Source organism: Struthio camelus, chromosome Z (genome assembly GCF_040807025.1).
Source record: "Struthio camelus isolate bStrCam1 chromosome Z, bStrCam1.hap1, whole genome shotgun sequence".
NCBI classification, from domain to species: domain Eukaryota; kingdom Metazoa; phylum Chordata; class Aves; order Struthioniformes; family Struthionidae; genus Struthio; species Struthio camelus.
The window spans coordinates 85530695-85556350 of NC_090982.1; the positions used below are offsets into that span (position 1 = coordinate 85530695).

Sequence of the window (25656 nt, forward strand, 5' to 3'; positions counted from 1 at the left end):
CTGTAGCTCCACAAGCCTCTCGTTGTTGAGGGCTAGGTGCGGGTTTTGGAAACAAACTAGTAATATGTTGCTTGCAGGTCACATTAGGTAGGTGAGTAGTGTTGCTATTACACACAGACAGGCGTTACTCCAGAAAATAGTGCTCTTAGCCTCGTTCGGCAACCTGACTGAGAAATAAGCACCGAGTTTCCTCAGAGAAAACTGTATTTTGGCTTGGAGGGGGTCTGAGTTTCTGTATCAGCTGCTCATGAAGGTGGTCAGGGCGTGCAAAAAGAGTCTCAGATGATTCAAGACCAGGGCTCGCTCAGCCTCAGCCTTGTTAGCTGAATGGCAGTAATGCCAATTGTTAGATTACTCACAAGATAAATGCAAAAATCGACTTTTATTTAAATAAATACATAAATAAAAATAAATAAAATTTTATTTTAATACTTCTTACATGATATCCTTGGCCAAGCCAGACTCTCTGTTTACCCGCTTTTAGCATCTGCTCTCCAGCTGCTTGCACTGTTGGCAAAGTGTTAATGCAAGTGCCTCCGCTCGTTCAGTCACCTCAAAGCCTCTTGGCCTCCCACCTTTTCCACTTTTCATCTGGCAGAAATAACCCTCAGTAACTGTTGCCTGTCATGTGCCAGCGCACAGTTGCTCACGGGACCTTTGAGCATGCCGCAACACTGATGGCCAGAGGCTGCCCAGTGCTGAGAGCTCTCAAGTCCCATTAAATCCAAGGCAGATGCAAAGTATTTCCCTTGAGTGAAAGGCGTTCAGAGTGGGGTAGAAAAGATCAACATCTCTTCAGGTTCGCTTTGAACAGAGGGGGGAAAACAAGGGCCTGCGCTCATGGTGGTGCTGTGCTACGGGCATGGATTTCGCAGCGCGTGGGGCTCGCTGCTTTGCAGCCTTCCTGCTGCATTAGCGCCCTGCGCCGGGGGACACCCGGCATGGAGCAACGGCAGATTTTCCTACCGCCCTTGCACCTGCATCAACCTTTGCCATGGCACCAAGGGCCCTGCCCTGGTACCGTGCTCTGCCTTGGCGCCCTTTGCTAGCAGCTGTGCCGGCTCCCCTCGAGGGCAGCTCCTCAGAGCCCTGAGGCCATGGAGAGAGCCGGCCACCGAAGGGGTTTTGCAGGGAGGAGTGATGGCCCTGTGCAGGTCAGCGCATGGCTACGGCGCTTTGCAAAGCAGGCTGAATTTCTTCTGCGCTTCCACCTATGTGAATGCAGCCAGTCTGGCTGAGATCAGTCCCCGGTGAAGCCTGTCTGTCACTGCAGCTTGGGAAAGATGCCCTGGGAGGCTCCTATAGCTCCACGCCATAGGAAGTCCGGTAATAAGCTGCCGCTCATTGTTACAGATAGTTTTCTTCTAACACTTGTGGTAGGTAGGCAATGTACAGGCAGATACAAAACCAAGGATTTAATTGTTGCATGTCAGGGAAGGAAAACAGAAGTAGCCTGGTTTCTGGATAGCGTTACAGACTGGTATGGAAACATATCAGGGTAAATACAGATGAGTTGACTCTTAAATTTACAATCCGGCTTGGCTTAAATAGTATGCTAAGATTTTTTTCCCGAAAATAAAGATATTTGAGATGGGAGTTAAATATTTAGCTTAATATCCATGTGTGTGATTTAAATCATGGCTCTTGCGACAGGGGAACGCGTTTGCTGCTGACGTTTCTGCCAAAGGCCTTGAACCCCTGAGCTAGCTCAGCCCCAAGCCAGGGTCTGAAGTATGAATGCAGGTTTTGATGGCAGCAGCTTTCTTAGCGGGTGGAGAGCACATGCTCCCGGCTTCCGTTTACTCCCCTAATTTGGTTCAAAGACGAGTTTGCTCAAGGGAGAGAAACCATTTGAGAGCTGAAAAAGCAGGAAAGCATGACACCTCTTTTTAATCAAAGACTGAGAGACGGGGCTGAGGATGAGATCTGCTCGTTCTGCACGCCTGAAGGACGCGATCCTGGAAGTGATCGGTCGGTTCAGCGCCGTAATTAATGACAGCCTCTCCTGAATGCATCGCTTGGCGTGGTGAACTTTTTTTTTCTCGTAACTATTATTTGCATTAAATACTATCTCATATATAGATGTATTAATTCTATGTTCAATTGCATTTTGAATCCCATCTTCTGTTCAAAGATAGACTAACGGTGAACCGTAGGCTTTTTACTTGCTACTTAGTGAACAAAAGGCCTCTTCTCTGCTCGCTAGCTGGTAAATGCTCAGAACTTGCATACTGAACCTTGTTTTCTAAACGATTGCACTTCTTATTTTCCCTTTCCTGCTTTTCTGTCCCCTTGACTTGCAGGCAGGGTAAGTGGTAAAGCTGGGGCTTTGGGCTTCATCTGACGGTAAAGCGTCGTGAAGCTGCTCTGCAATATTACTGCTTTTAATGGCATTCGGGATGTGGAAGGATTCCCCTGCTGCAGAAGGAGCCTGCTTCTCTCTGCTGCCCCAGCGTGGCCTGGCGTGCCTGAATTTGAGCTTACCTATCTCCGAAGTGGGTTTTCTTGTCCTGCCCAAGCAGAGCAGCCGCAACGCTGCCGCTCATTGCTCCAGCTCCAGCACAGACCCAGCCTCGGCCTTCTGCAACAGCGAGTGGCGTGAGCTGGATGCCGCCCACTCTACCGGGGATTAAGCATGACTTTCCAATGTTTCCTTGGTTTCTGGTGGGCCCAGACATGTGTGCTGGGCTTGTACTGCTTGATTTTTGGTCTACAGAGGTATTTTAGGGCTCATTCAGCTGCAAGATAGCAGGTTTGGGATGCTCCACCATCTCCCAGCTCTCCCACAGCTGTTCCAGGAGGCTCCAGAGGTCCGATGTCGCCCGTGAGCCCTTGTCTTAGGGTGTCTCAGCTGGCACAAGACACCTATGTTTGGGCAGTTAAATGAAACTTTTCCTACCTGTTATGCTGACTTGTCTGGTGATGCCAATGTGGAATAGAAATTTTGCTACCAGCGTCCCTGTGACTCACACTGTAATGGCAGGGCAAATGCCGTTCTGCAGACGTGGGATTGTTAGAAACCAAAGAGCAACTCAGTAAAGGGGATCCGCCAGACTTACCCTGAGTAGGAGGACAATAAATAATATGACAAATATAAAACCATACCTCTTTTTCCAAAATGAGATTGGTCTCCCTCCCTTCCCAAATCCAAGAGAAACCGCCGTGCTGCCAACTCCACGCTTCCCTGCTGCTGGTGACTTCAGCTGGAGAGACGGGTACGGGACAGATGGGAAGCTGTGCAAAAAACACAAAATCAGTGTGAGAAAAGGGTACCAGGAAAGCGTGCGGTACTACGTATTACTTCAAGGCTGGGGATAACAGTAGCGGGAGCGTATAAGAGAAGCGATCTGATAGGTGTAATAGGCATGGTCTAATAGCTGTTCTAACAGGATATGTGTTTTAGTAGGGTTCGCAGAGAAATGTGGCTCCAGGTTAGTTTTTTGAAATTCTGGGCAAATATAACAGGAATCGTATTTCTATCTGGCTGTTCTCAGGCCAGACCGCGAATGCAGTAAACCCCTGTCGCCAAACACTCCCATCTCACCAGCAGCAAACGTTCAAGGCTGGAGCAAGCTGCGCGCTACAACCGTTTTTAAAGCAGATTATTCTGACTGAGTCAGACAACGCCTGCCAGACAGTTTGTCGTCTCTCAGTGTTCGTGCGGGGCCTGACTCACGGTGCTGTGGGGTTTGCGTGCTCGAGCTGGTGCCGGTTAGCGCTCGGATGTGGGAAAAGAGATGAGAAGGTTTCTAGCGTCTCCGGTTCAAGTAGCGAGAATCGATTTTCACTGCGGCCACAAGCGCTCCCAGAACATGTTCTGCACGTGTTGCATGAAGCCCGCAGAAAATCAACAAAGTATCGGCTGCTCCGATCAATGGCTCAGGCTCAGAAACTCGTATCTGTTTGACTACACTTATCATAAACTTTAATGGCAAGTTTCACCTTCCATGGGCTGCAACGGGAGCCCAGAGGTGGCTGCTTCCAAGGCAGACGCCGGCCCCGTCTGCGCTGGCGTTTAGTCGGGTGAAAGCCGGGAGCTGCTGTTGCACGCGGTGCCGTCAGTGCAGGAAGAAAAGCAGTGATTTCCCTGCTGTTGCCTCAAATATATTGTGATGTTAAGAGGAGATGGGAAAAGAGCAGAGGAAGGATCTGGCTGCGGTGGGCTTGCGTCTGGCTGCAGCGTGGAGCTGGTTAAGGAGCACGGTGTGACAAAGCGCAAGGAAAAGCTTCTCGGTCTGGTCCTTGGTGGATGCCTTGTCCTCCGAGTGACATCCTGGACCTTTGCAGCTCAGAGGTGTCCTCCTGTAATCCTTGCAGAAGTGGATGTGGAGGAGGTGTAGCAACACTTCTGCCAAAGCCTCCGACCCCGTGGCAGTCAGGCAGCGGAAAGCAAAGGCGAGCGTGAACAGTAAGTTAATGCTGAAGACCAGAAGCAGAAACCTCTTTGTATGTGGAGGAAGTGTTTTAGCTCCTCGATGCCATCATGTATGTTAGCTCATCTTCAGGCTTGCAGCACTGGGGGGGATGTTTGCGCTCCCAGTGCCTGAGAACTGGTTGCTGTTAAACTTTCCCTCCCCGTAAGCCTCTTCGCAAAGTGCAAACTCTGGCTGTCCCCTTTAGCGAGGCTGTTTAATTCATGCAAACCCCTATGGATCTATTCAAACACGTAGCTCGTGCTTCGCCACATCCATTTCCGTTGCTGCGTTTTCGCCCCGCGCCAACAGGAGCCAAGGCAGAGCCCACTCAAACATCCCCTGTCCTGAGTACTCAGACTCGGCACGGCGGGGTTTAACCCTGGGACACCGTTACCGTTTTAATGACTGTCTCCCTGGTACACACTAAGGATTTGCTCACTGAGGGTTTCAGGCCCTAGGTACTTTTGAATGGCCATAAATGTAGCTTGAACCTGTTGGCTTTGGATCTAGCGATGCTGCTGCTGGTTATGCAGGTCCATGTTTGTGGTGCAATGGAAGTAGCAAAATTCAGCCCTTTCTGAAGTGTAATCAGGAGAGGTTGTCACTTGGAAGAGGCGGCCAGGCTTTTTAATCCTTTAAATTGGAGAAATCATTTCCCACCACCTTACTCTCCCATGAGCTGTGGCATGACTCTCACAGTATATGGTGCCTTTTCTTACAGCCCTCATGCGGTGTAATCCCGAAACGGATCAAAGTCATCATTAAAGAGGGGTTTTAGCCTGTATGATTGCTAAGTGCCTTGTAAATGCTCAGAACTTGGGCAATCAAGAAAGGAAACCTAAGATCTCGTCGTTTCAGAAGATGCTGAGGACTTCAAAGTGCTTGGATTCGTGTATGGCTAAAAGTACCTTGTGAGATTTCCCTCCCTCTTTCCCGGATGGAGACCAGCCCAGAGTTTCTGGCTGAAGGTGAGTCCTCCACAGAGTTCAGCGTTTGCAGAACTGCAGGTATTGATGGGAAAAACCCTTGCAGCTTTAGCAACGATGGTATTGCAGCTTATCGTGGGAGCGACTTTCTTTGGCCCTGAAACGCAACCACGAAAGGAGCAGCGTGGTCTTAACAGTGTGCAGCCACCGTGCATGGAGTACAGGTTGCCACCAAACAGTACAGTTTCAGCAAGAAATTGGGAGGGTCTGAAGGACAACATCACATTATTGCTTCAAAGCAATAAGGTTTTTCTCTCCTCTAGGACCTGGAAGTTACTAACCAAAGTTTGGCTTTGTAACCAAAGGAAACCAAAATTTGGTTTCATAAAATATTATTACGACTGCTTTCACTTCAGCCCGTGTGAATTGAGCCCAGCTAGGGAAGATGGGTTTATTATACAGAAATTAAACATTATCTGCTGGAAATTATATTATCTGGAGTCCAAAAGCAGGTTCTTTCATGATTACTTTCCTTTCAGGAAAGCAGTTTCTCTCTGCGGACTGCATTTAATTGTGTTGCTAGTCCTTTTTAATTAGGATAATTTAGAAATTAAATTAAATTAAACATTTTATTATTTCAGCTGTGGAAAAAGAGGGGACACCAGAATATAACTGCTGGCTGCAAAGGAGTGTCTGTTCATCCTTGCTCTAGCTCCAAAGACCTACAAATATGTATTTGTAGGAGCAAAGCATCCGGGGATCCAGCCTTGTGGCTCCTTTAAGAAGGAGAGGAGTTCAACATCTTCCCAGACTTTACTGTCATTTCTGAAACAAGGGAATCTCTTCACCCAAATATTGCCGTATTCCTACTCATCCCTCACCTCTGTCCCCCAGACAGCACAGGGCTGCCCCAAAACCTCTCATTTGTCCCATCCCTGGGGCAGCGGTCCCTTTTGCTGAAGGACCGCGAGCCATTTGTGGTGTGTAGGAAAGCCAGCGTGTTTGGTCACTACAGCTGCCCAAGACTCCCCACCTGGATTAGAGCATCGTTGTGCTATAACAACACATTAGAAAGGCAAAATCATTTTCCAGCAAAAGCACTGAAAACCTCTGCCTCATCTGGTTACGTTTTCCTCTTAATAGCGTTGAAGTCACTGACTAGGAAAATGTATGGACAATTTGAGAGCCTGTAGCAAGCTGGGGCCCAGCGCTCAGTGCTTCCGCCCATGTCTGTACCTCTTCTCATGAGGGATGTCCCAAAAAAACACATATGTTGGCAGTGAGCAGGACCGACAGGAGCTATCAGGTCATGGCTGACCTCTGGTCTGAGCTGGGAAATCCAACAACAATGTTTAGCAGTAGTGTGAATCCAAACGTCCTAAGGACAGTTGGGTCCCACTCTGAACCTATTTCCTTCTCGGTTGTGCTTTGGTGTGTTCAATCCCTGCAGCACGCAATGCTGCAGATGGGGGTACAGCTCCTGAGCTAAAATGTAGGACTGAGTCCCTGGGAAGGAGGCATCCGCACCATGGCAAGCTCTCTGAGCTGCTCTTTCGTTGCTGTAACGTAGACGTCGTGTCCCTGGCTTTGGACAGAGTGCTGAGGATTTTAAAGCCGGTGCGTGCAGAAGGCAACTCTTCTGTTTGCAAAAGCTTGGGACAATCGTCAGTGCCACAGTGGAAACACGCTTCTGGTCCGACTCCTAAATTGAGTTAGGTTCTGCTTGCATATTTGAACTTCACAGTGATACTGGTTGGGTTTCATTTTATACGCAGAGCGGAAATAAAAGGCTCAGTGGGGAATCTCTCAGCTCACAGGACTGACAGGGGAGCTAAACACAAATATCCAAGCCCCCTTCCATTTCCGTTACTGCCGACCTGGTTTGATTTGCAGCTCTCTTACGCTTGTATTCCCTCAGCTGCCTTTTCCTTGCCAGAGACTTGGCCATAGGCAACTGCGAGGCGTTGGCGATGGAGGGAGAGGCAGGAGGGGGAGAAGGACTGAGTGCCTCCCTTTGGGATGTGTGCCCGTCACTCCCGGTGTGAACTGGCCTCCGTGGGCTTAAACCTCAGATTGGGAGAGTCTCAGGGCTGGTGGAGCTGCAGGTGGGCACGGGGAGCTCGTTGGCTTTCCTCGGCCGATTGGCACACTTGCAGATGGGGGAGAGACTTGGACGAAGAAGAGGCAGCAGAAGGCGAGGGGAATAATCAGACGGAGAGGCTTGCTGAGGTCAGATACGCTGTGGGGAGCAAAGGAGACGCAGCCAGCGAGCACAAGCTCTCCACGTGCCATCACCATGTACCCAGAAGCCCCGCTCTGATTCCCTGGCATCCCATCCCCAGGACAGAGTCCCTCTTCCTGTCTCTCCTCTGGTCAGCTCCGGCTGGATGGTCAAAAAGACTTGGGTAAAGCAGCCAGGCTTAGCTAAAGAGCATATTCAGTGTGCAGTGGAGTGATATGCTTTTGATGCCTGGCAAAATTGAACTGCTGAGGCTCTGGGGCAAAAGCGACGCATCATCCTGGCGAATGAGAGAGCACCAGATACTGCTCCCTAATGCCTCCGTTTCCTTTTGGGTATTAGGCTGGCTGGCTGCATGGCATCACGGCTATTAGGGCCATATTAAGGTTGTATGAGGCTCTTGGGGTGGGGGGAACAGCCAGGAAAAAGGAAACACAACAAGAAAGATGCCTCTGTGGAGAACACTGAAGGACGCTACGGGGGAGAAGGAGCTGCTTGATAGGAAGTGGTCCCTTGCTGGGCAAACAGATTAATATGTGCAAGAGAGCCCAATGGCAGAGTGCTGCTGAACCATTCATCTGGAGAGGAAGCAGTGCATGGCCAGCAGCGACCAGAGGTGACAGGGGTCCAGGTGGTTTCCCTAGGCCTCTCTGGCCCTTCCTTGGCCTGAACTGAGGGACTTACTCCAACTCACATGAGAAGAAGAGCGTAGGTCACAGCCAGGTGAAAAGGCTTTTTGTTATTTTAAACTTTGAGTGTTATGCATTTGGGGGTGAGAAAATAATACCTTTGCTCTCAAACAGCTGTTTTTAAATCTCTTTAATCAATGCATATCCTAGAGGAAGAGGCCACCTATGTACCAAGCACAGTAGCTCCATGTGAGCAGAAATGGTAAGAAAGGAACGGTACAGAGATCCTCGCTGAGAACGGCGGTGGCGTGATAGTTCCCGGAGATGGTGAATTCAGTAAGGACTGAAACAGTTCCATGTATTATTGCAAGTACATTGATGAGAAAAGGGTGTAGCAAAGTAATTCCTGTTGTTCAGGTCAGTAGGTACGTTCAGAATCTTGGTTATTTGGCAGCTGTAAATTTCTATCTTATGTGAGGATGCTACCTTGTGTGTGTACAGGAGGATGTCTACAGCATCTATATATGCATGCATGCATGTATTTGTGGGAGGTCAATGTCCAGGAATGGTTAATATATTGCTGCCCCACTTTGATTCATGAAGGCTCCAGCACGCTAAAATACCCCTCATCTGCCTAGCATGCTCATGGCTGGATGCTCTTATCTTTTTTCCCCCTATCAAAAGCAAGAACTTGCCAAGTCCTTTTCTTCTGAAAGGTTTCGCAGCAAGCAGGGAATAATAGCATTTCCCTTTCATCCCCGTTCACCTTCCTGGGAGTGCAAAGGGCTCTAAACGGGGGTACCGGCTGGCAGAAGCCACTCTGTGCTGCTGGGGAAGGTAGACAAAGGCCTTCAGCCCTCGTTGTCTCTATGCCAAATGGTGTATTTTTACCAAGTGCAATGTGATAACAAGCAAATCACATGTAAAGATAAGCTTGTTTGTGGTTTCACATTTATTAGCAGAACCAGGATGAATCCTGGGCTCTTCTCATTCTTCATCTTGACCTGCCAACATGTAAAAACCACAAGCTGCCTTGTCCAGAGTAGGATTTTATTATGCGGCTAAGGAGTAGCGTTTCATGGTATAGATGTGCTCGAAGTGAACAATAAGAACAGCAGGACTAACAGCAACACTTCCATGCTCTGGTTGACCATTACAGCTCTGGGTAAATGTGTAATTCTTTCACCTTGAGGGAATGGAGTCTGAGTTACCCTGACAGTTTCTTCACATGATGCACAAACTATACTTCCTTGGCAAAAATATGCCCGTTTTTCCAAGCTCCCTGTACGTGATCCTATCTTAAATGGTGCTGGAGTGTTGTTTGCTGCCCGTTCTCCGTCCTGCTTGCAGCCGTGCCACTGGCATCTGCAGGGAATGGAGGGACAGGGAACAGAGGCAGGGACAGGGAAAGGATCATTGGAAGAACGGGGGATAACCGAGGCTGCAGGAAGGATGCTGCTGTGAGCAGGTGTGTGGCGAAAGCCTGGGGGAAAAGCCTCTTTGGTGGGGGTGAGACAAACCAGACAGCGTCACTCTGCTCCTGGCTCTCCCTCATTAGATGCTGGAGTATCTCAGGGTCAGGCAAGGAGAGGAGGAGGATTTTGTCCTGGGATTGTGTCCTGAGGACCAGAGGCAAATGCTTAAAAAGTCTTTTTCCCTGTCCTTGCTAACCCAAGGGTTGCTGGTAGCTCTACAAACACTAGACTGATTTATACCTGGTAAAAATCTGAGTCAGGTCCCACAGGGTATCTACCCTCGCTCTGAAAGAGCCAAGTCACGTATTGCAGCCATTGCAACTGTCTCAGTGTGGTGCCTGGCCTGGACGGCTTAGCCTTGTTTCGAAGGAACAAGTATTCCCCAGACCAGAGTGCTCGTTCCAGTATCTTGACGTGGTTTCGTGCCTTGCTGCGTGCCTTGAAATGCGCACGTGGATACTCAGCTGCGGAGAATATGACCCTCTGGTTTTAAAATTCCCTCTGGTTTTGCTCCTGCTGGCTAGGGAGCTGTTGTCTTTCAGGGCTCTCTCCCGTGTCTTGCACAGGTTTCCTTCACCAGGCTTCAGGCTGAGCCCCTGCTATTCCCACCAAAAGTGTCCCAGCATCTCTCCAGCTCTCCTTAGCTGCTCACCAGAAACATGGCTTTCCTCCAGGGCTTCACAGCTCTATTCTCCCTCTTGCTCCTCCCTCATTCCAGGCAGGCTTTTGGGGGTATATTTTGCTTGAAAGGCAACAGCTTCAATAAAACTGCCTGTAGCTAATACACTGTCGTGTGATAAAAGGGCCCGGCACTGTCAAGTCAAATTGTTCATCCTTTGTAAACCAAGAAGAGTGCGTTGCTGCAGCCCTCCAGCCAGCGCCCCTGGGTGGAGAGGTTTTCCAACACCCTTTGCCCAGGGAAATTCCCGGGCTGCTTCTCCCACCTCATTGATTAACAACTCCCTCCATGCTGGCAGGCTTTGTGCCTCCTGCTGCACCTCTCTCCGCCCTTCCAAAGAGCATTGCGATCCTCTGATGCAATTAATAACCGCAATAAGGGAGCGTGGAAAAAAAGTCAAAATCGAACGCGGAGGAAGAGAGACATGCTCCCTGGGTTACCGCAGACGGCAGCGAGGCTTACGCAGGCGGAGAGGAATAACACAGAGCGATGGCCCGCGGCATTGCTGGTTGTCTGTCTAATGCCGTCAGCCGTGTCCCTGCAAAGCACACGGCGCTCTGGGCTGCCGTGTGCCCAGCTAAGCAAAAAGCTCCTGTGTTGTCAATGGTTAATTTGAATCCGTTCTGCAGCAAATCGGGAGTTACTGATGTCACTGTCCAAGATGCTTTCTGCCACCCTGCACAGGCAGCTGAGGAGATGTGCCTTGCCCAGCCTGCAAGGAGATCCTTCATGGCTGGTCACAGTTCTTGCAAGGCGATGCCTCTGCCCACTGTCAGCTCGGCCTCCTCAGCAGCCAAACAGCCTGACCTTTGCAAATGCCGCTGTGTTTCCTGAGGGCTGTAACAGTGGGAACCCTTTGAAATGTTAATTTGGTCTCTACCTGTATAATCATACTTTGCATTTCTATGCCCTCTTTAATGCAATGATGTAGCTGGGAATTAAATCAGGGTAGGAAAGTCATGAATTACGTCCAGGTAGCCCCATTATGCAGCTGAATTATGTGGAACACCAGGAAACGAGGGATATTATTTTAAGCTAGGCAGCAAGTCAAGGAGAGAATCCCCATTTTCTGACTTTTCTTCTTGTCATTTGAAGTAGGAAAAGGCTTAGAGAACTGGTTAGACTGGGAGGGACTGGGGCAGCATCTCTAGGACAGAAGCAGAGACTTTTGTCGCCTCTGAAATAAGCAGAAGAGGAGGGAGGAAGGAATCTTTTGGTGGGTGATGACACATCCAAGGCGCTTGGGCATTGCGCTAGTGACTACTCCTCAGCCCCAAACCAGGTGCTGGGGCTCCTGGCACTGGCCGGGACTGAAATGCAGAGGGAACGGCCGGCACCCGATGGGAGAGCCTTTTCCTGCAGAGGCCAAGGGGAAGGAAGGAAGCGGAAGAATTATCTTAAAGTCGCCAACGGAGCGCGTGGGCTGTGGGATCGCTAGTCACATCCCTGCTGCGGGATAACCTCCGGGGGGTGAGTAAGCGAGGGTGAGCCGAAGGGTAACCTCCAAGCCCAAATCAGCTGTTGTAAAAGCAGTTTATCCGACAGCAGCTTAGGAGACAGTTGCCTAGAGTAGACCTGGGACATTGGCTTGTGTCGGGTTGAAATTCTCGTGCTCTTTCGCTTTTGCAGCTTTTCTCTTGAGCACCTGTACTTCCCAGGGTGGGAAAAAAGTCAGCCGTTGGGAGACCCTGTGCTGAGACCTTCAGAGGAAGAGGAAGAAAGCGCCCTGCGGATGCGTGGTCTCAGGCCACAGGAGCTGCTGAAGAACGCACTAGGTGCTTTCAACACACCGGTTAATTCTACAGCTAAGAGAAACGAAGGGATCTGTGCTGAAGCCGATAAGCTTGACTCCCGAGCGAACACGAGCAAGGGTTTCTAAAAGGCAGCCCCATCCGAACACAATTTCAAACTCTCTGCAGCAAAGCGGTCTGTATAACCCCAGCTCTTGAGTTGGGTCCCATCCTGTTTCAGGCCTCGCTGAATACCAGTGAATTTAGCGCTGACTTGAAAATAGCCTTGGCACCGATTGCTGCACTGGATGCAAATGCCCTTCTAAAAATAACTGAGAAGCGTGCAGGGGAGCCCATCCCCACACTCCGCATTTCAGAAACAGCTCTTCCCCTTGCAAAGCACTTGTTAACCTGGGGGTACCCTGCTCTGAAACGTGATTTAGGAATAAGAGTCTCGACAGCTTTGTGCCGTCTCTGTCTCTTGCTGCGAACATCCTGCGTGGCCGCATGCAAGTCCCCCCATCACCTCCCTGCCTCGGTTCCTCTCCTGCCTTGCCGCAAGGTAGGGTTCCCACTGAGAGTCACGGGTGGAAAACGTTACCGTCCTCCGTGGCACAGGCAAACGTCTCAGCAGCTCTGCTCTCAGGGACAAGGACAGAGCCACTCACTGAGGCTCTGTGTCTGCGGAGGGCAGGACTGGAATAAAGAACTCGTCTGTCGCCAGCCGTTGCTCCTTACAGTGGGGCTATTATTTGTGTTTTACAGGGGGTCTATTTGCTTTCAACCCAACTGCCCACCCGCCAGCATAATGACTGCTCTGACTCTGGCTGTAACATTGCTGACCCAACCATTTGAAGAGGTTTCTTTTTCCTGCGGGAATCTCTGATGTAGCATCTAAGCACGTGAAGGCCGCGGCAGCATTTCGCTGGTCACTTCTTAGAAACTTGCAGAGGGGATCACTGTTATCTCCGTCATGGGAGATATCCCAACTGTCCCACATATCCCAGAATTATACGGGGGCAGAGCAGAGGCAGTTCCTTCTTCTTTAGTTTATTTTTTTCAGTACCTACCTGAATTTATAACTGAACTTTCATAATCTGAGCAGAAGACAATATGCTGAATTTTGCCTTCAGCTACGTTCTCTAAAGCAAAACGTTTCCTCAGAGCTAGCAAAGGAGGGACAAGCTACCAGCACATCACAGCTACAATCAAGTGACTTTGTAAGTATTCTATATATTCCCTTCAAAGCTGCAATTTCCCATCATTGCTAAGCAATTTTCAAGGCTGTTGCCAGGGGGAGAGCGCAGTTTGGCACAGCATCTTTTTGCTTTCAAAGGTCGTATTCTCAAATGTTTTCATGTCTGCAGTCTCCCTCTCTCTCCTTTGCAGCCGCTGTGCTGAGCCCAGCGCTTCTCTCGGGAGGTTCGGTTTGCACAGTCAGCCTGTCCTGGACACGGTCGGAGCCCGTCGCTTCGGAAGTGAGTTTTTCAGCCTTCAGTCTTCTGGAATTATTGGAACAGCAGCTCTGATCCCGGCTGAGTAACAGGTACTCTGAGAAGTCTGATGAGGCTGGGTTTAGTGCCACAGGATTGCTGACTTTTGGGATAAAATCTTTAGGCTGGAGTACTTCCCGGAGCTGCTAAGATCCTCCAGTTCCCACGGAAGTTGCAGAGAGCTTGGAGACCCTTACTGTCTTCCCAGAGGCACTCAGCACCTTCCTGGGTGCCAGCCCAGGCAGCACGTGGCCTGGCCTGAAGCGTGGGTAGTGGGAGGAGAGGCAGGAACCGGGCTGCCCGCCTGGTTGCCAGCATCCGGTGGCTTCTGCTTCCAGCAGCAGAAGCAACCAGCCAGCCTACCTCAGTTCCCTCTGTTATGGCTATTGAGAAACTTCCCCGCCACCTTGCTGCCTCCCTAAATAGTTGCTTTTAATAAAGGGCCAATTTAGTTTCACAAGCACTGAGTCATCCGGTGTTATCACCTGGCCTATGGCACCTGTAAGAGCAGCCACAGCGTCTTTTCTTTGGAAGAAGGATGTTAAGATTTCCTCCTCCATCTCTGCCTTTTCACAGCTCCCCTTTTCTTTCTCCTCTTAGGTGGGAGCCCTCTCTGCTCCCTGTTCCCCTCCCAAGCTATGACCACTTTGTGCCTGGCTATGGCCAGATGAGGACGAAAGCAGAGGCCGAGGGGCTGAGCGTGCCCGTCAGAGGGGCCGAGGCGCCGGGCAGGAAGGCAGCAGGGCTGAGCCCTGGCGAGACGCAGGACAGGCAGCTCCACTTTGCTCTTTGAATCTGGAGCTGCGCCAGCGCCTGCCAGAAAGTCACCAGATCCCGTGAAGCTGCAAGCTCCTTCCTTGCCGCGACAGGTCGCTAACGGAAAACGTCACAGCCAGCCCAGCCCACGAGCTTCAACTTCATGCGAAGGAACGGCTCCCGGCGTATGCTCGGCCCGAGAAGCAGAGACCGGCCCTCTTCCTTCCTGCTTATCCCGAGCGCCACGGCCTTCGCACGCACGGATGCTGGCTGGCTCTCGGCGTGAACTCTGCCCTGTCGGTAACTAATGGCACCGTCCCACGCACACGCAACACGTGCCACGTTCCCTGGGTTTCCCCTGCCTTGGAAACTAGCTGAGACGAACTCTTGTCAGGTCGGAGTTTAAAATCCCAATCACACCGCTATTTCGAAAAACACCCCTTAATGCCAGCTCGGATCATACCTTCCTTTCTCCCAGCCCTTAGCTCTCCCATAAACCAGCAGCCTCACTGGGAAATCGTCGCTCTGGCTGCTTTTGGCTTAGGGTCCCAGCGTGCTGGGCAGCGGCTGGAGGTGGGAGCCGCGGACTAGACACGGGCTGGTGACGTGGGCCGTGGACATGGCCGTCGGCTGCCGCAGCCGGCGCCGCGTGCGCGAGACGAGCGCCTGCTCAGCCTCCAGCGCGGCGCTGCCGCTGCTTGCTGTAGTCACTGAACCTGAGTAGCATGATCCGAGAGAAAAATATTAAACGCCAGGCAGTTCCCCTTGCCCAAAATGCGACCAAATAAAAAAATAAAAAAGCCTGGCTCGAAATTAACACCATGCTCTCCCAATTACAGACACCCGCCGGTGAATAGAAGGTTGTCATGGCAACCTGCCCAGCAAACGATACGGCCAAAAATAAAGCGCAGCAGGGAGAGATCTTTTGAATCCGATTTTGCTGTCAAAGTGAAATTAAGGTTTTCTTAGAGGCCAGCTATTCTGGTTAATCTATGGTTGTGGTTTTTGCATGACAAGACTTTTATGTTCGTTAGCGTGATCTAGTTATACAGGTGGATGTTACAGCGAAACTGTAAGGAAAGGCAAGAGAGCAACCAAATTCATGGCTAGGAAAAGTTACGTCTTGAGTATAATTTAAACAACAAATGACCGATTAGACAGGTTGGCGCTTTTGAGAACCTGATGGCACAGAGCAGGCCTGGACAAAGTCGAGGGCAACAGAAAGGAAGGAAAAGATATTTTAGATAGCTTGTAGAAACATTTATAAGTCTCTTTGAGTGGATCTGAAGGGGTTAAATTGATCCGGTTGGCTAGAGGAGTATTTAAAAGGTGGCAATTCTATTTTTCTTTTTCTTGAATTTGAATGCGACGTTATTTACGTGGCAACATTTGCAGTTACCTTGTTTTAAACTCTGCTCAAAACCAACCTGCTTAAACCCCAGATCGATACTGCTAATGGTGCCATTAGGTATTGAAGGCTCTGCCTGGAGCCCTGTCACTGCAGCCAAACGTCCGGGAAGCAGCAGCGCGCCTGTAAAGGGAACCGGGCCAGCCGTGCGCGTTATGCTTTCCGCGAATGAGAACTCCCCAAATTCGGCTGAACTCAGGGCAGAATAACTGGATATGCGAGCCGCGCAGGAACAAAATCCTCACTGGCCAGGCGTGGAGATGAACTGAATGAACTTCAGGACGTCACACGGGAAGCGTAACTGGTGCGTACTTACGAGGGTAGCCAAAGCTGATCTTTTCCTGAATGCAAAAACAGTTTTGGAAATTAGAAATAAAGGTGGCAAACAGCAGGTGAACCTGGAAGAAGTATTGGTCAAAGGGAAGTGGAGCCCTGTGGTTTCATTTGGCGTCCTTACCTTAGGAATCCTGGATTATTTAAGAATCCGGGTCTTGGCCAAGGAATAGAAGAGGAACCGGTTTCTTGGTCTGAACCTGAAATAACAAACAGCCTGTGGCTCATGAGCTGGCTGTCTGGGGAGCTGAGTCAGGTGATGGAGGTGGGAAAAAGGGTTAAACCTGTGTTAAATCCGGGGAGAAAAAAAGCGAGGCATGAGAAGGTTGGTCTGCGATCCCAGCACTTTGGTACGAGATCCTGCTGAGGTCACGCGAGTTGAGATTTGACGTAATCACAGACCCGCCACACCTCATCTCCCCATGGCTGAAACTGCAACGACAAAGCGTACCCGTGGTGCATGGGTAAATAAAAGAGTATTAATTCACCTTATTTTTAAATAAGCCCCCCCTCCTGTTTTTGGTATTCCCGACCGGGCAGTGAGAAGCGCATAAATTCTGCATTTTCCAAACGGAAGCCTTCCTCGGACACCCCATCGCCAGGCGGCTCTCCAGTTCTTCCTGCCATCTCCTGCCGGCCAGCGCGCCACGCCGTGGGCCCAGCAGCTCTTCCCGCCGCGAAGCAGGAGCTCTGCTTTCCCCTCCGTCGCACGTCCGCTCGTCTTTACGGCTCGCGGGAGAAGAGCCAAGAGCGTCCGGCACCTCGGCCGCTTTTCAGACAGAGGAGAGCGAACGTCAGGCTCGTACCGCGTTGGCAGGAGAGACGCAGAAGGGCTGGGAGGCGTACCTGCGGGTCTTCGGTGGCTCCCGAAGCCAGTCTTGGTCCCTCAGTGCCGGCCTGGGTGTCACCATCGAAGCAGACACGCGGCGGCAGGAGCCGGCGAGGATCCGCGAGGTCCGCGCTTGCCCGGGTGCGCTCGCCTCGGATTTGGGTCCCCCCTAAAGCCTCGGATTTGGGCCTCGGCCGGGCGTTGCTCCCAAACCTTCTCGCAGGACCTGCCTCCTCCTCCAAGCGGAGACGCGCCCGAAGCCGGCCCGGAAGAACGGCAACGCCGCCGGGCGCCAAAGGCGTCGAAGCCAAAGGCGTCGAAGCCAAAGGCGTCGAAGCCGCCGCGCGCCGCTGGCGTGGGCCGGCCGGAGCCGGGAGGGGATGGAAGGGGGGGATGAACGACACCTCGCCACGGGCCACGGAGGGGCGACGGCGGTGGCCTGGGGGGGGGATAGGGCTCGGCGCGGCAAGGGGCCGAGGCCGGACTACATCTCCCAGCAGGGCTCGGAATGGCGGCGGCCGGCGGGGCGGAGCGGGGCGGGGCGGAGCGGAGCCGGCGCGTCCCTCCGCCCTCGCCGGGTGTCTGCGGACGGGCGGGCGGCACCCATGAGCCTCCCGGCGGCGATCTGACACGGCCGCCGCTGCCCGGCCGCGGGGGCCGCGCCGCCTCGGCCCGCCGCAGCGCAGCACGGTGAGGAGCGGAGGGGAGGGCGCGGGGGAAGCGGAGGTGGGTCGGGGTTGGGGGGGGGGGGGGGAGACCGGATCGGCGGCGACGCGGTGTGTGTGGCGGCGGCCGGGCGGGTTGAGGTGGCCGCGGCGGGGCCGGGCAGCTGAGGGCGGGCGGTGATGCCGCTCGCAGCCCCGCCGGGCCGCGCCGCCGCTGGAGATGACACAGCAGCTGGCGGAGCGCGGCCCGGCCCGCGGGGGCCTTGCCGCCTGCGCCACCTTCCCCGCCGCCGCCACCACCGCCACCGCCGCCCCTTCCTCCCGGCCCGGCGCCCTGGCCGTCGGGGGCGCCTTTCTCTGCCCCCGCCGCCCCCTCAGCGGGTGAGCAGGATCCCCGAGCTCCCCAGGCTCCTTCCCCCGCCCTGCCCGCCGCCTCGGAGGACGGACGCGTCCGAGACCCCCGTCCCCGTCCGAGGCCCTGAAGGAGGTTTCGCCCTTCTCAAGCCCGGCTTGTTCCAGCTCGCCGGACGCCTCGCGCTCTTTGTTCGCAGCTTGGGGCTTGCGGCAGGAGACATAATGGAGTTAAACGTATCCAGGCTGCTCCGAGGGAAGTTTGGTCTCCTGACTGCTTGGTTTCTAGAACCGGACTTGTGCTGCTGTGTGTGCGCGTTGGTTTTTTTTTTTTATTTAAATTATTATTAATTTCTCCCCCCTTTACTCGCAGCGCGCCGCCGCCGCCGCAACGTTTTCTCCACGCCGCGAAAAATAGCGCGTTCTGCTTTCTCGCGCCCTCGCCGGGAGCGGTGGTGATGCCCGCCACGGGGCCGTTTCTTGGAGCCCGAGCTTCGGCAGGGGCTCTCGGGGCTGCTCGGTTTTCGCTCCGCCGCCTCGGCCAGCGGACGGCTTGGCTAAGTGCGGGGCTGGCGCCGGCGCTCGCTCTCGCTGGTTTGAAAGGCAGCGGTCCAGAGCTTTCTGGAGACGAAAGCGCCGCGACTCGAAGGCGGGAGGGAAGGGATAGCTGAACCGGTCAGATGTAAGGGCGCAGCCCGTGCGGCAGTCACTGCGGTTCGTTGTTACCCCGTCTGCAGCAAAATTGGAAGTCGGTTCTGTGCCCATAGCAAAGCATTGGGGCAAAACTATTAAGTCACTGGCAGTTCAGGCGAACGCAAATGTCGAACTCAATTTTCTGTTTCAGAGCTTAGCGTTAGGTCAGTGGTTTTTCAGCGGTCTTAGATGTATAGACCTGAAAATTCCTCTTTCTGGCCCATGATGTGGTGAATTTCAGCTTGCCGGTTATAGTCCTCTTTGCTGTTGCTGATCTCTTATAGATCGTCGAAGGGCCCTGGGGGTCCTCGGTGCCCAGGCTGAAAATCTCCATGTCTTTTAAAAACTTCTTTAACGGTAAGCCTTTCTACTGAGATCCCAGTTTGACTCCTTGGAAAAATTGCCGTTTGGTTTGGAGCCGAGACAGAAGTGAGGGGCTCCCGTCTCTTGAAAAGCTCTTTCATGCTCTCAGCGCGGCCCTGGGCTCGGTTGTAGCAGACAAGGACTGACTAGAGACTGTTTTTATTTTCCCGCAGAGGCACCGTGGACGTGCGCAGTCCCAGCCCGGTGTGAATGACAGTATGGTACAACCTGCTCACATGGGCACCAAGTTTGTTAGCGGCCCGGGCAAGGCTGGCGATCAGAAGCCATTTGTGCTGTTCTCCACCTGTGCCAGGCCACACATCTCTGGGGCCTAAGTGCGTTCAGGTGCCTTTATTTTTTTTGATGTATCAAGACATGCTGAATGTCTGGAGGCACAGTTGCTAGATAGGCCCTGGCATCCCAGTGCCTCAAAAATCAGCCCTTTGAGCTGTATTTTGTAAAATGAGGCTTAAGATTTGGCTCACAGGGCTGTTGGAAAGTGTGGTCTCGCTCCAGGCAAAGTGGAGGTAGCAGCATGGATGTTTTCTGATGTAACCAGCTCACCCCTGTCCCAGGAGGAAATTCCCCAGGAGTGAATTCTCCAGAGGAAGTCATGCTTCCTATCTTCCTCCCCACTTCTGCCCTTGCAGAATAGAAGATTGGAGTGAGTTCAGCAAAGGGCCACACACACATGGTTAAGGGGCTGGAGCATCTCTCATGGGAGGAGAGGCTGAGAGAGCTGGGACTGTTCAGGCTAGGGAAGAGAAGGTCTTACCAATGCGTATAAATACCTGATGGGAGGATGTCGAGAGGACGGGGCCAGACCCTTCTCCGTGGTGCCCAGTGACAGGATGAGAGGCAGCAGGTACAACCTGGAACACTTGAGATCCATCTGAACATAAGAAAACACTTTTTCAGTGTGAAGGTAGCTGAGCACTGGAAGAGGTTGCCCAGAGAAGTTGTGGAGTCTCCATCCTTGGAGATATTCAAAACCCGACTGGACGCAGTCCTGGGTAACGTGCTTTAGGTGACCCTGCTTGAGTAGGAGGGTTGGACCAGATGATCTCCAGAGGTGCCTTCCAACCCCAGCTATTCTGCACGAGACATCTTCCTCCGTGTCCTGCTGTGCTGCTGAATGTACTCATGCGTGCTGAACGTATTCAGTGTATTCTAGCTCCTTTAGGCCAAGCAGGGGACGTGGCCTTGCCCTGCCCCCCCGAGGAGTTGTTGAGTGCACTCCTGAGCTAAGGGGTACAGCTGCAGGGACACTGCAGTAGCTCTGAGGGCTGTGGAGGTGCAGGACCGATGGGAGCATCGGTCAAAGGCTGCTCCTCCGGTGCTTGGGACCAGACTAGCATGAAGGCAGTTTCTGGGAAAGGTGGGATGTTGCCTTCATCCATGTGCCAGGCTCTGGTGGGGACAGGGTGAATTCCCTCTGCTGACTGCAGCTAGGCTGGGCTTCCCCAGATGATGGCTTTTTTAGACCTAGATGATCTAGCAGTTAACTTCACAAGGATTTTTTTTTCCCCCTAAGAAATGTGGCCTCTTCACCTGGGAGGATCACTGGGCTATGGTGTCCCTCTGAATCTTCCCTCTGCCCCAGCTGTTGAGAGATGGTGCCGCAAAGGAGGAATGCAGCGTGAATTCTTTGTTGTTCCTCTTGCATCTAAGCTTACTCTGGCCATGGGAAAGTGTCTCTCGCTCAATCCAGAAGAGACATTTACTACTGCATTACTGCCTAGGGAAGGCAGCTGTTGTTTTGGCCTGTAATTTGATGTGAGGACTAGGCTGGGAGTCTCCAGACAGGAATGGTGCAAATCTAGGGCTGCAATACTGTTCCCACAGGTGGCTTTTCACATACAGCTTTTCCTCAGACAACTTTATTAGATTAAAAAGAGCCAGGTACCACTTCCCAGAGGTCGCACAATAGGAACAGGGGATATTATGTCTTGTGCCTTTCTGTAGAAATCGTTGCTTCTCTGAAACGAGTTGTTTCCAGGTGTGCATGCCTGTCTGTAGCACCTTCCCTCCCACTTTTGCTGCAAAGACGGTGTGAGGGAAGGGATTTGCTGCTCATAAATGTTACTCTTCCTCCTTTGCTTGAATGGGTATAAACTCAAACGTAAAATCGCAGCCAGCCGACAGGAGTCCTGGGAGCCCAGAACTGGGGCGGGTCTGAGTCCAGCCTCCCAGCAGAAGAACTGCACCAGGTAGCTCGCCAGAATCGTAGCGTGGTTGGTGAAGGTTTTCCCCTGCGTGAGCTGTAAGGTTCGTCTTGTTCTGGAGTTTCATGTGATAGATGTAGAGGAGCTGCCTGCCCACAGCATGCTTCAGTCTCCCGAAACAGCCGTGCAACCTTACCAGCTGGCTGGGTATCATTAGTTATTATCGCGGCAAAAGAGGGACGTTCCCTGTTGTCCCTCCCTGCCGTGCTGTGCCGCTGCCCACGCACGCGGCGGTTGGCTGGATTTGTCAGGATTATTGCGAATCGCTGCTCCCTCTGGGGCGACACCTTGGACACTTGGAGGCTGGGAGTAAGCAGCAGTCTCCAAAAGGTTCATCTGGGCTGTAGCCCGTGGCCTACCTGTATTCGAGGAGCTCTCGGGAGAGTGGCTGTGGACAGCCGTGAGCTGTAGGCTGAGTATCCCCACTTCAGTACCTGGGGTGGGATTACTGTAGTGGAAGTCTTTAATAACAAGAGATATGGAAGTAAACAGAAGATACGTTGAGCTCCCAGGTTATTTCTTTCAACTCAAAGATGCTGGGTTACCAGATTCAGACCAGGGAGGACTTTTCGGTGGTGGAAGTCACCTGAGAGCCTGGCCCTCAGCAGCGTGGCAGACGGATGCCATGCGTGGTAGAAGGGGAAATATCCCTCCCTGGTTACGGCTTTTGTGACCCTCACAAGCAAACATTCACGCTTTGTCTCCAGCAAGTGGAAGAAAACATTTTGTTGTGGTAATGCACGTTATTTTTCCCCGTGAGGGCTATAACGGATTTGCTCTGCAAGCAGCTTTCCTTCCTGGTCCTGAGGAGCAAGGTGCAAAACTTTGCAGCAAATTTTATTCCCTCAAGCCTTGAGTAAGATTTGTAGACTGCGGTTTTGCCGTGTTGTATGTTATCTTTGGCAGCGATATGAATGTTTTCTGTTTTGGGAAGCACAGGCTGTGTTTGTATTTAAATCTCTTTTCCTCTGACCTCTGTGGAGTGTGAGCCCTCCTTCCTACAGAGGTACTGTCCTGGAGGGCTCTGTGAATTTACTGTGTCACTTTTAAAGAACTGTGGGAATAACAGTGTGGTCCTGCTCTTCGGAAACTTTTTTTTAATCAGAAGATCTCAAAATGCTTTTAAAGGAAAGCAGGTGAGCAATGGTTGAATGCTGCAGGTAAGAGAATGAGGTGGGGAAGTGATTGATCTCGCGTGAACCAGCAGGTGAACAGGAGGGTAGAGCCGAGCACTCGGGAGCTCCCCGGGCCGGGCTGAGGCTCTGGGAGTCTGGAAGAGTTGTTTGGGGAATTGTTGGAGGAGACATTGAATCCCAGTCCTCCCTCCGCCTCTGCTGTCTGACCAGTGAGCTCTGCATTTGCAAGGAGCTCTGTAAGAGGAGCAAGATAGCCAAGATGTCTGACTTGTTTTTGCAAGGTTATTCTCGTAGCTGAGTCAGGCTAGGGTGCAAATTGGATGGGAATCGCCTATGGAAGGTTCCTAAGTGCTGTAAAAAATGATGTCCAAATAGGCTTAATAGCTATTAGCTCTTGATCCAAATCGGGGGAGGAAGATGATGAGGTCCTGAGCTTTTTCTGCAGATGTCCCTCCTTTAGCGCTCATTTTTGGAAGATAAAAATACCCTTTTTTTGTTCTTTGAGCATCCCAGTTTGTTTCTGGGAGAAGTGCTCCATTGTTTTTGTTCTGCTGTGGTTTCTTGGCAGCTGAAGACAAATTTTGCCGTTCTGACTCTCCCCTTCTCTCTCATTTTAGGTGTCTCTCTCCTGTTACCCGTAGCTGCTGGTTTTGGGGCTGCTCAGTCTGTTCCCAGCAGGAGCAGTTTGAAATCCATGTTGTTATTGCCAGTTTAAATGTTGCCCTTAGGTCTCTGAAGAGTGGAAAGGAGACCCTCCTGAACCTTATTTAATTTCATGCTCTTGCTGCTCAAGTGAGTCTTTGGCAAGGCTCTGTGTATCTGTGACAAGCTACACCTAAAAGTACACTACGACCCTATGGTTTCTATGGAAGCTGGGTGCAGGAGATTAGCTATTTCAGGAGCTGCTTTGGGCGCGCTTAGCATATTACCTGAATATTTTTACTAAAATGCAGAGCAGTGAGATGTTGCTAATTGTTTTGTTGTTGTTCAGTTTAGCAGAAACATTCAGATATTTACGTGACGTTGTTAAGCTCCAGAGTTAACAGCCTGCTGGTGTGATTGGAGTAGCTCATGCTCTTTGTCAAGCTGGGGGAAGGAAAACTGTTTCTGTCGAGAAAATCTGTGGAAATGTTGAGGCTTATGGACAGGTAATCTCCATGAAGTGCTTTGGATGTCCCTGTGAAACACTCTGTAGAAGGTACAGTTGTGATACTTGAGTATAACTACAGGGCTTTTCTGAGTCGTCAGAAGTAAAAGGCTAATGGAGCTAAATAATAATTTTCTGTTTATTTAGAAGCCTTGCTATTTTTTATACATAAATTTATATAATATTAAAAAAAATATATTTATAAATACATATAGTCATTCACAACTTAGAAGGTGCCTTCCTTACACTCCTCAGAGAAATATACTTATTGGTCAATTCCAGCTGAAAATGGGGGTGACATTAAGACTGGGCGTTCCCAAAACCTCTGTGCACTTAACAGTCAGCTTTCCTTCTGAAAAGAAAAGCTTTATTTCTTCCACAGCTGCCTTGGGCTGTCCCATGGTCGCTCTTGGCTCACTGGGCTGGAATCCTGCATAGTCATCGTCAGTCTTTGCCAATGCAGAGATCTCTAAAAAGCAGCCAGTAATGGGGATGATGTCTCTGTAAAGAATTTGAGATCTTTGCTTTCCCGAGTTAACTTTGAGAGATTCCTTTGGTGTAGGCCACGGACCTCTAAGGCTTCAGGGACCACAGGTTGGGCAGGAGTATTCTCATACTTGCTTCAATACATACTTGCGTTACCTAACTTCTATTTTTTCCCTTACAGAGGCAACCCTTAGCCTCCTTTTTCACCCAGTAGTAAAGCATGTGGCCGTCGTGGTAAAGGAGAGAAATCCCCAGTTTCCTTGTAGTAGGAGAAGCTGTGGTGACACAGTTGCACTCCTCTGACAGGTGGGACAGGATTTGGTGCAGCGTGGACAGCATATGGAGAGGAGTCTACCACAGAGTGCTTAATAACACATGGCAATTTAGAGAGGGCGTCTCCTCTGTGGACCACAAGCGTTAATCCGGCCTTGCCGTCTCCTCCAGCGTTCGTAAACATTATCATCTGCCGCGAACAGATGGCAGGACCAAAAGGGTTGCAAGTGGGATGACTTGTCCGTGGTCAAGACTTGTCCTTGGCATGTCTGTGGCTGAGCCGGGACTCGGAGTTGGGCGTCCCAGGTCCCTGTTTGCCGCGGCAAGGGGAAGAGCCGAGGGGGGTGCGTGGCTGGGAGGTGCTGGCCTTTCCCTTCATGTCAAGTCTTGCCCAGCTTAGCCGAGGAAGGACTCAGGTGCCCACGAGCTTGTCACTTCTTGCCAACTATTTTAATTGGTCTTAGGATAGGAAAAAAAAAATCCCTCTCCTTATGGAGCTTGCTGTGAATGCAGCTCCCTCGGACTGATTTATACAGCCTGCCCTTGCCATGGGAAAGCTTAGCTGCCGCAGGAGCTGCCTTCCCTGAGTCAAAGCAGGACCTGCAGGGAGACGTGTGTGGTTGCCATCAGCTTGCCCGTGACAGGGACCCTGATCGCTGAGGTTGCTTCGGTTTGTAATTAATTTTAAACAAAAGCTTCAGAACTTGCAAAATCCTGGAGGCACTGTCGAGGATGATTTCACTTAGCCTGTTTTCACCGAGACTTCAGCACTGCTGCCCTCTTGGCAAGAGCAGGTTTTTGGCTACACCTGGGGCACGCACTTGCTTTGCGGTTGTGTGTGCCAGACCCACGGAGGAAAAATAGCTTCTGTAGTGGCAGGTGTTACGTTCTGCTGCACGCCTGTTCGCTTCGGGTTGTTAAATGCCTGGGAGAAGCTGGCATTGAAAGCCGAGTTGGAGCAGCGATGTGCCTCCCTTCACTAGCGGTTGTATTTGGGGCCATTCCTTCACCGGGCAGGTTGTGGTAGCTGGTGCAGGGAAGCGAGAGGTGGGGTTGGCACTTGAGGAGCAGCGTGGGAGGTGGTGGAGCAGAAGTGCTTCATGTTGTCTCAGGTGTGCGGCTGCTCAGCTGCATCCGTTCGGGGGAAGCCGGACTCTCTGATCAGCTATGTCTTGCAATGCTGCAAGGATGACGGTTGGGTCCCCTCAGGCCATCCCCAAATTAGTAGGAAAAGGTCAGGAGAAGTTCTGGAGAAGGTGAAGACTTTACACTGGAAACAGCTTGTGCAAAACGTAGGTATGACTTTCTGAGTTTTGAATCTCTTGTGTTTGCAAAGACGGACTTGTCGTATTTGATCATTACAGCTTTTTAATGCTTTTGAACCGGAACAAAAATACATCAGAGA

General features: G+C 51.6%; 1 protein-coding gene and 1 long non-coding RNA gene across 9 annotated transcripts in view; one reads left to right on the forward strand and one right to left on the reverse strand.

Annotated features, from left to right (window-relative positions):
- Positions 1-15213: 15213 nt before the first annotated feature.
- LOC104138496 (uncharacterized) lies at positions 15214-16508 on the reverse strand. Its single transcript, XR_692929.2, has 3 exons — positions 16368-16508; positions 16208-16283; positions 15214-16091 (listed from the first exon to the last, which is right to left on the reverse strand). It is a non-coding gene; the product is annotated as an uncharacterized lncRNA (long non-coding RNA).
- Positions 16509-17460: 952 nt separating this feature from the next.
- Positions 17461-25656, forward strand: part of CTIF (cap binding complex dependent translation initiation factor) — a 212650-nt gene continuing 204454 nt past the window's right edge. For 5 of the 8 annotated variants that reach the window (XM_068927868.1, XM_068927870.1, XM_068927874.1 and 2 more), the window contains exon 1: positions 17480-17602. The gene's annotated coding sequence lies outside the window, so the exon portion shown is untranslated. Of the gene's footprint in view, positions 17603-25656 lie in introns of all 8 variants that reach the window. The other 3 variants (XM_068927875.1, XM_068927877.1, XM_068927878.1) reach the window with 1 other exon arrangement.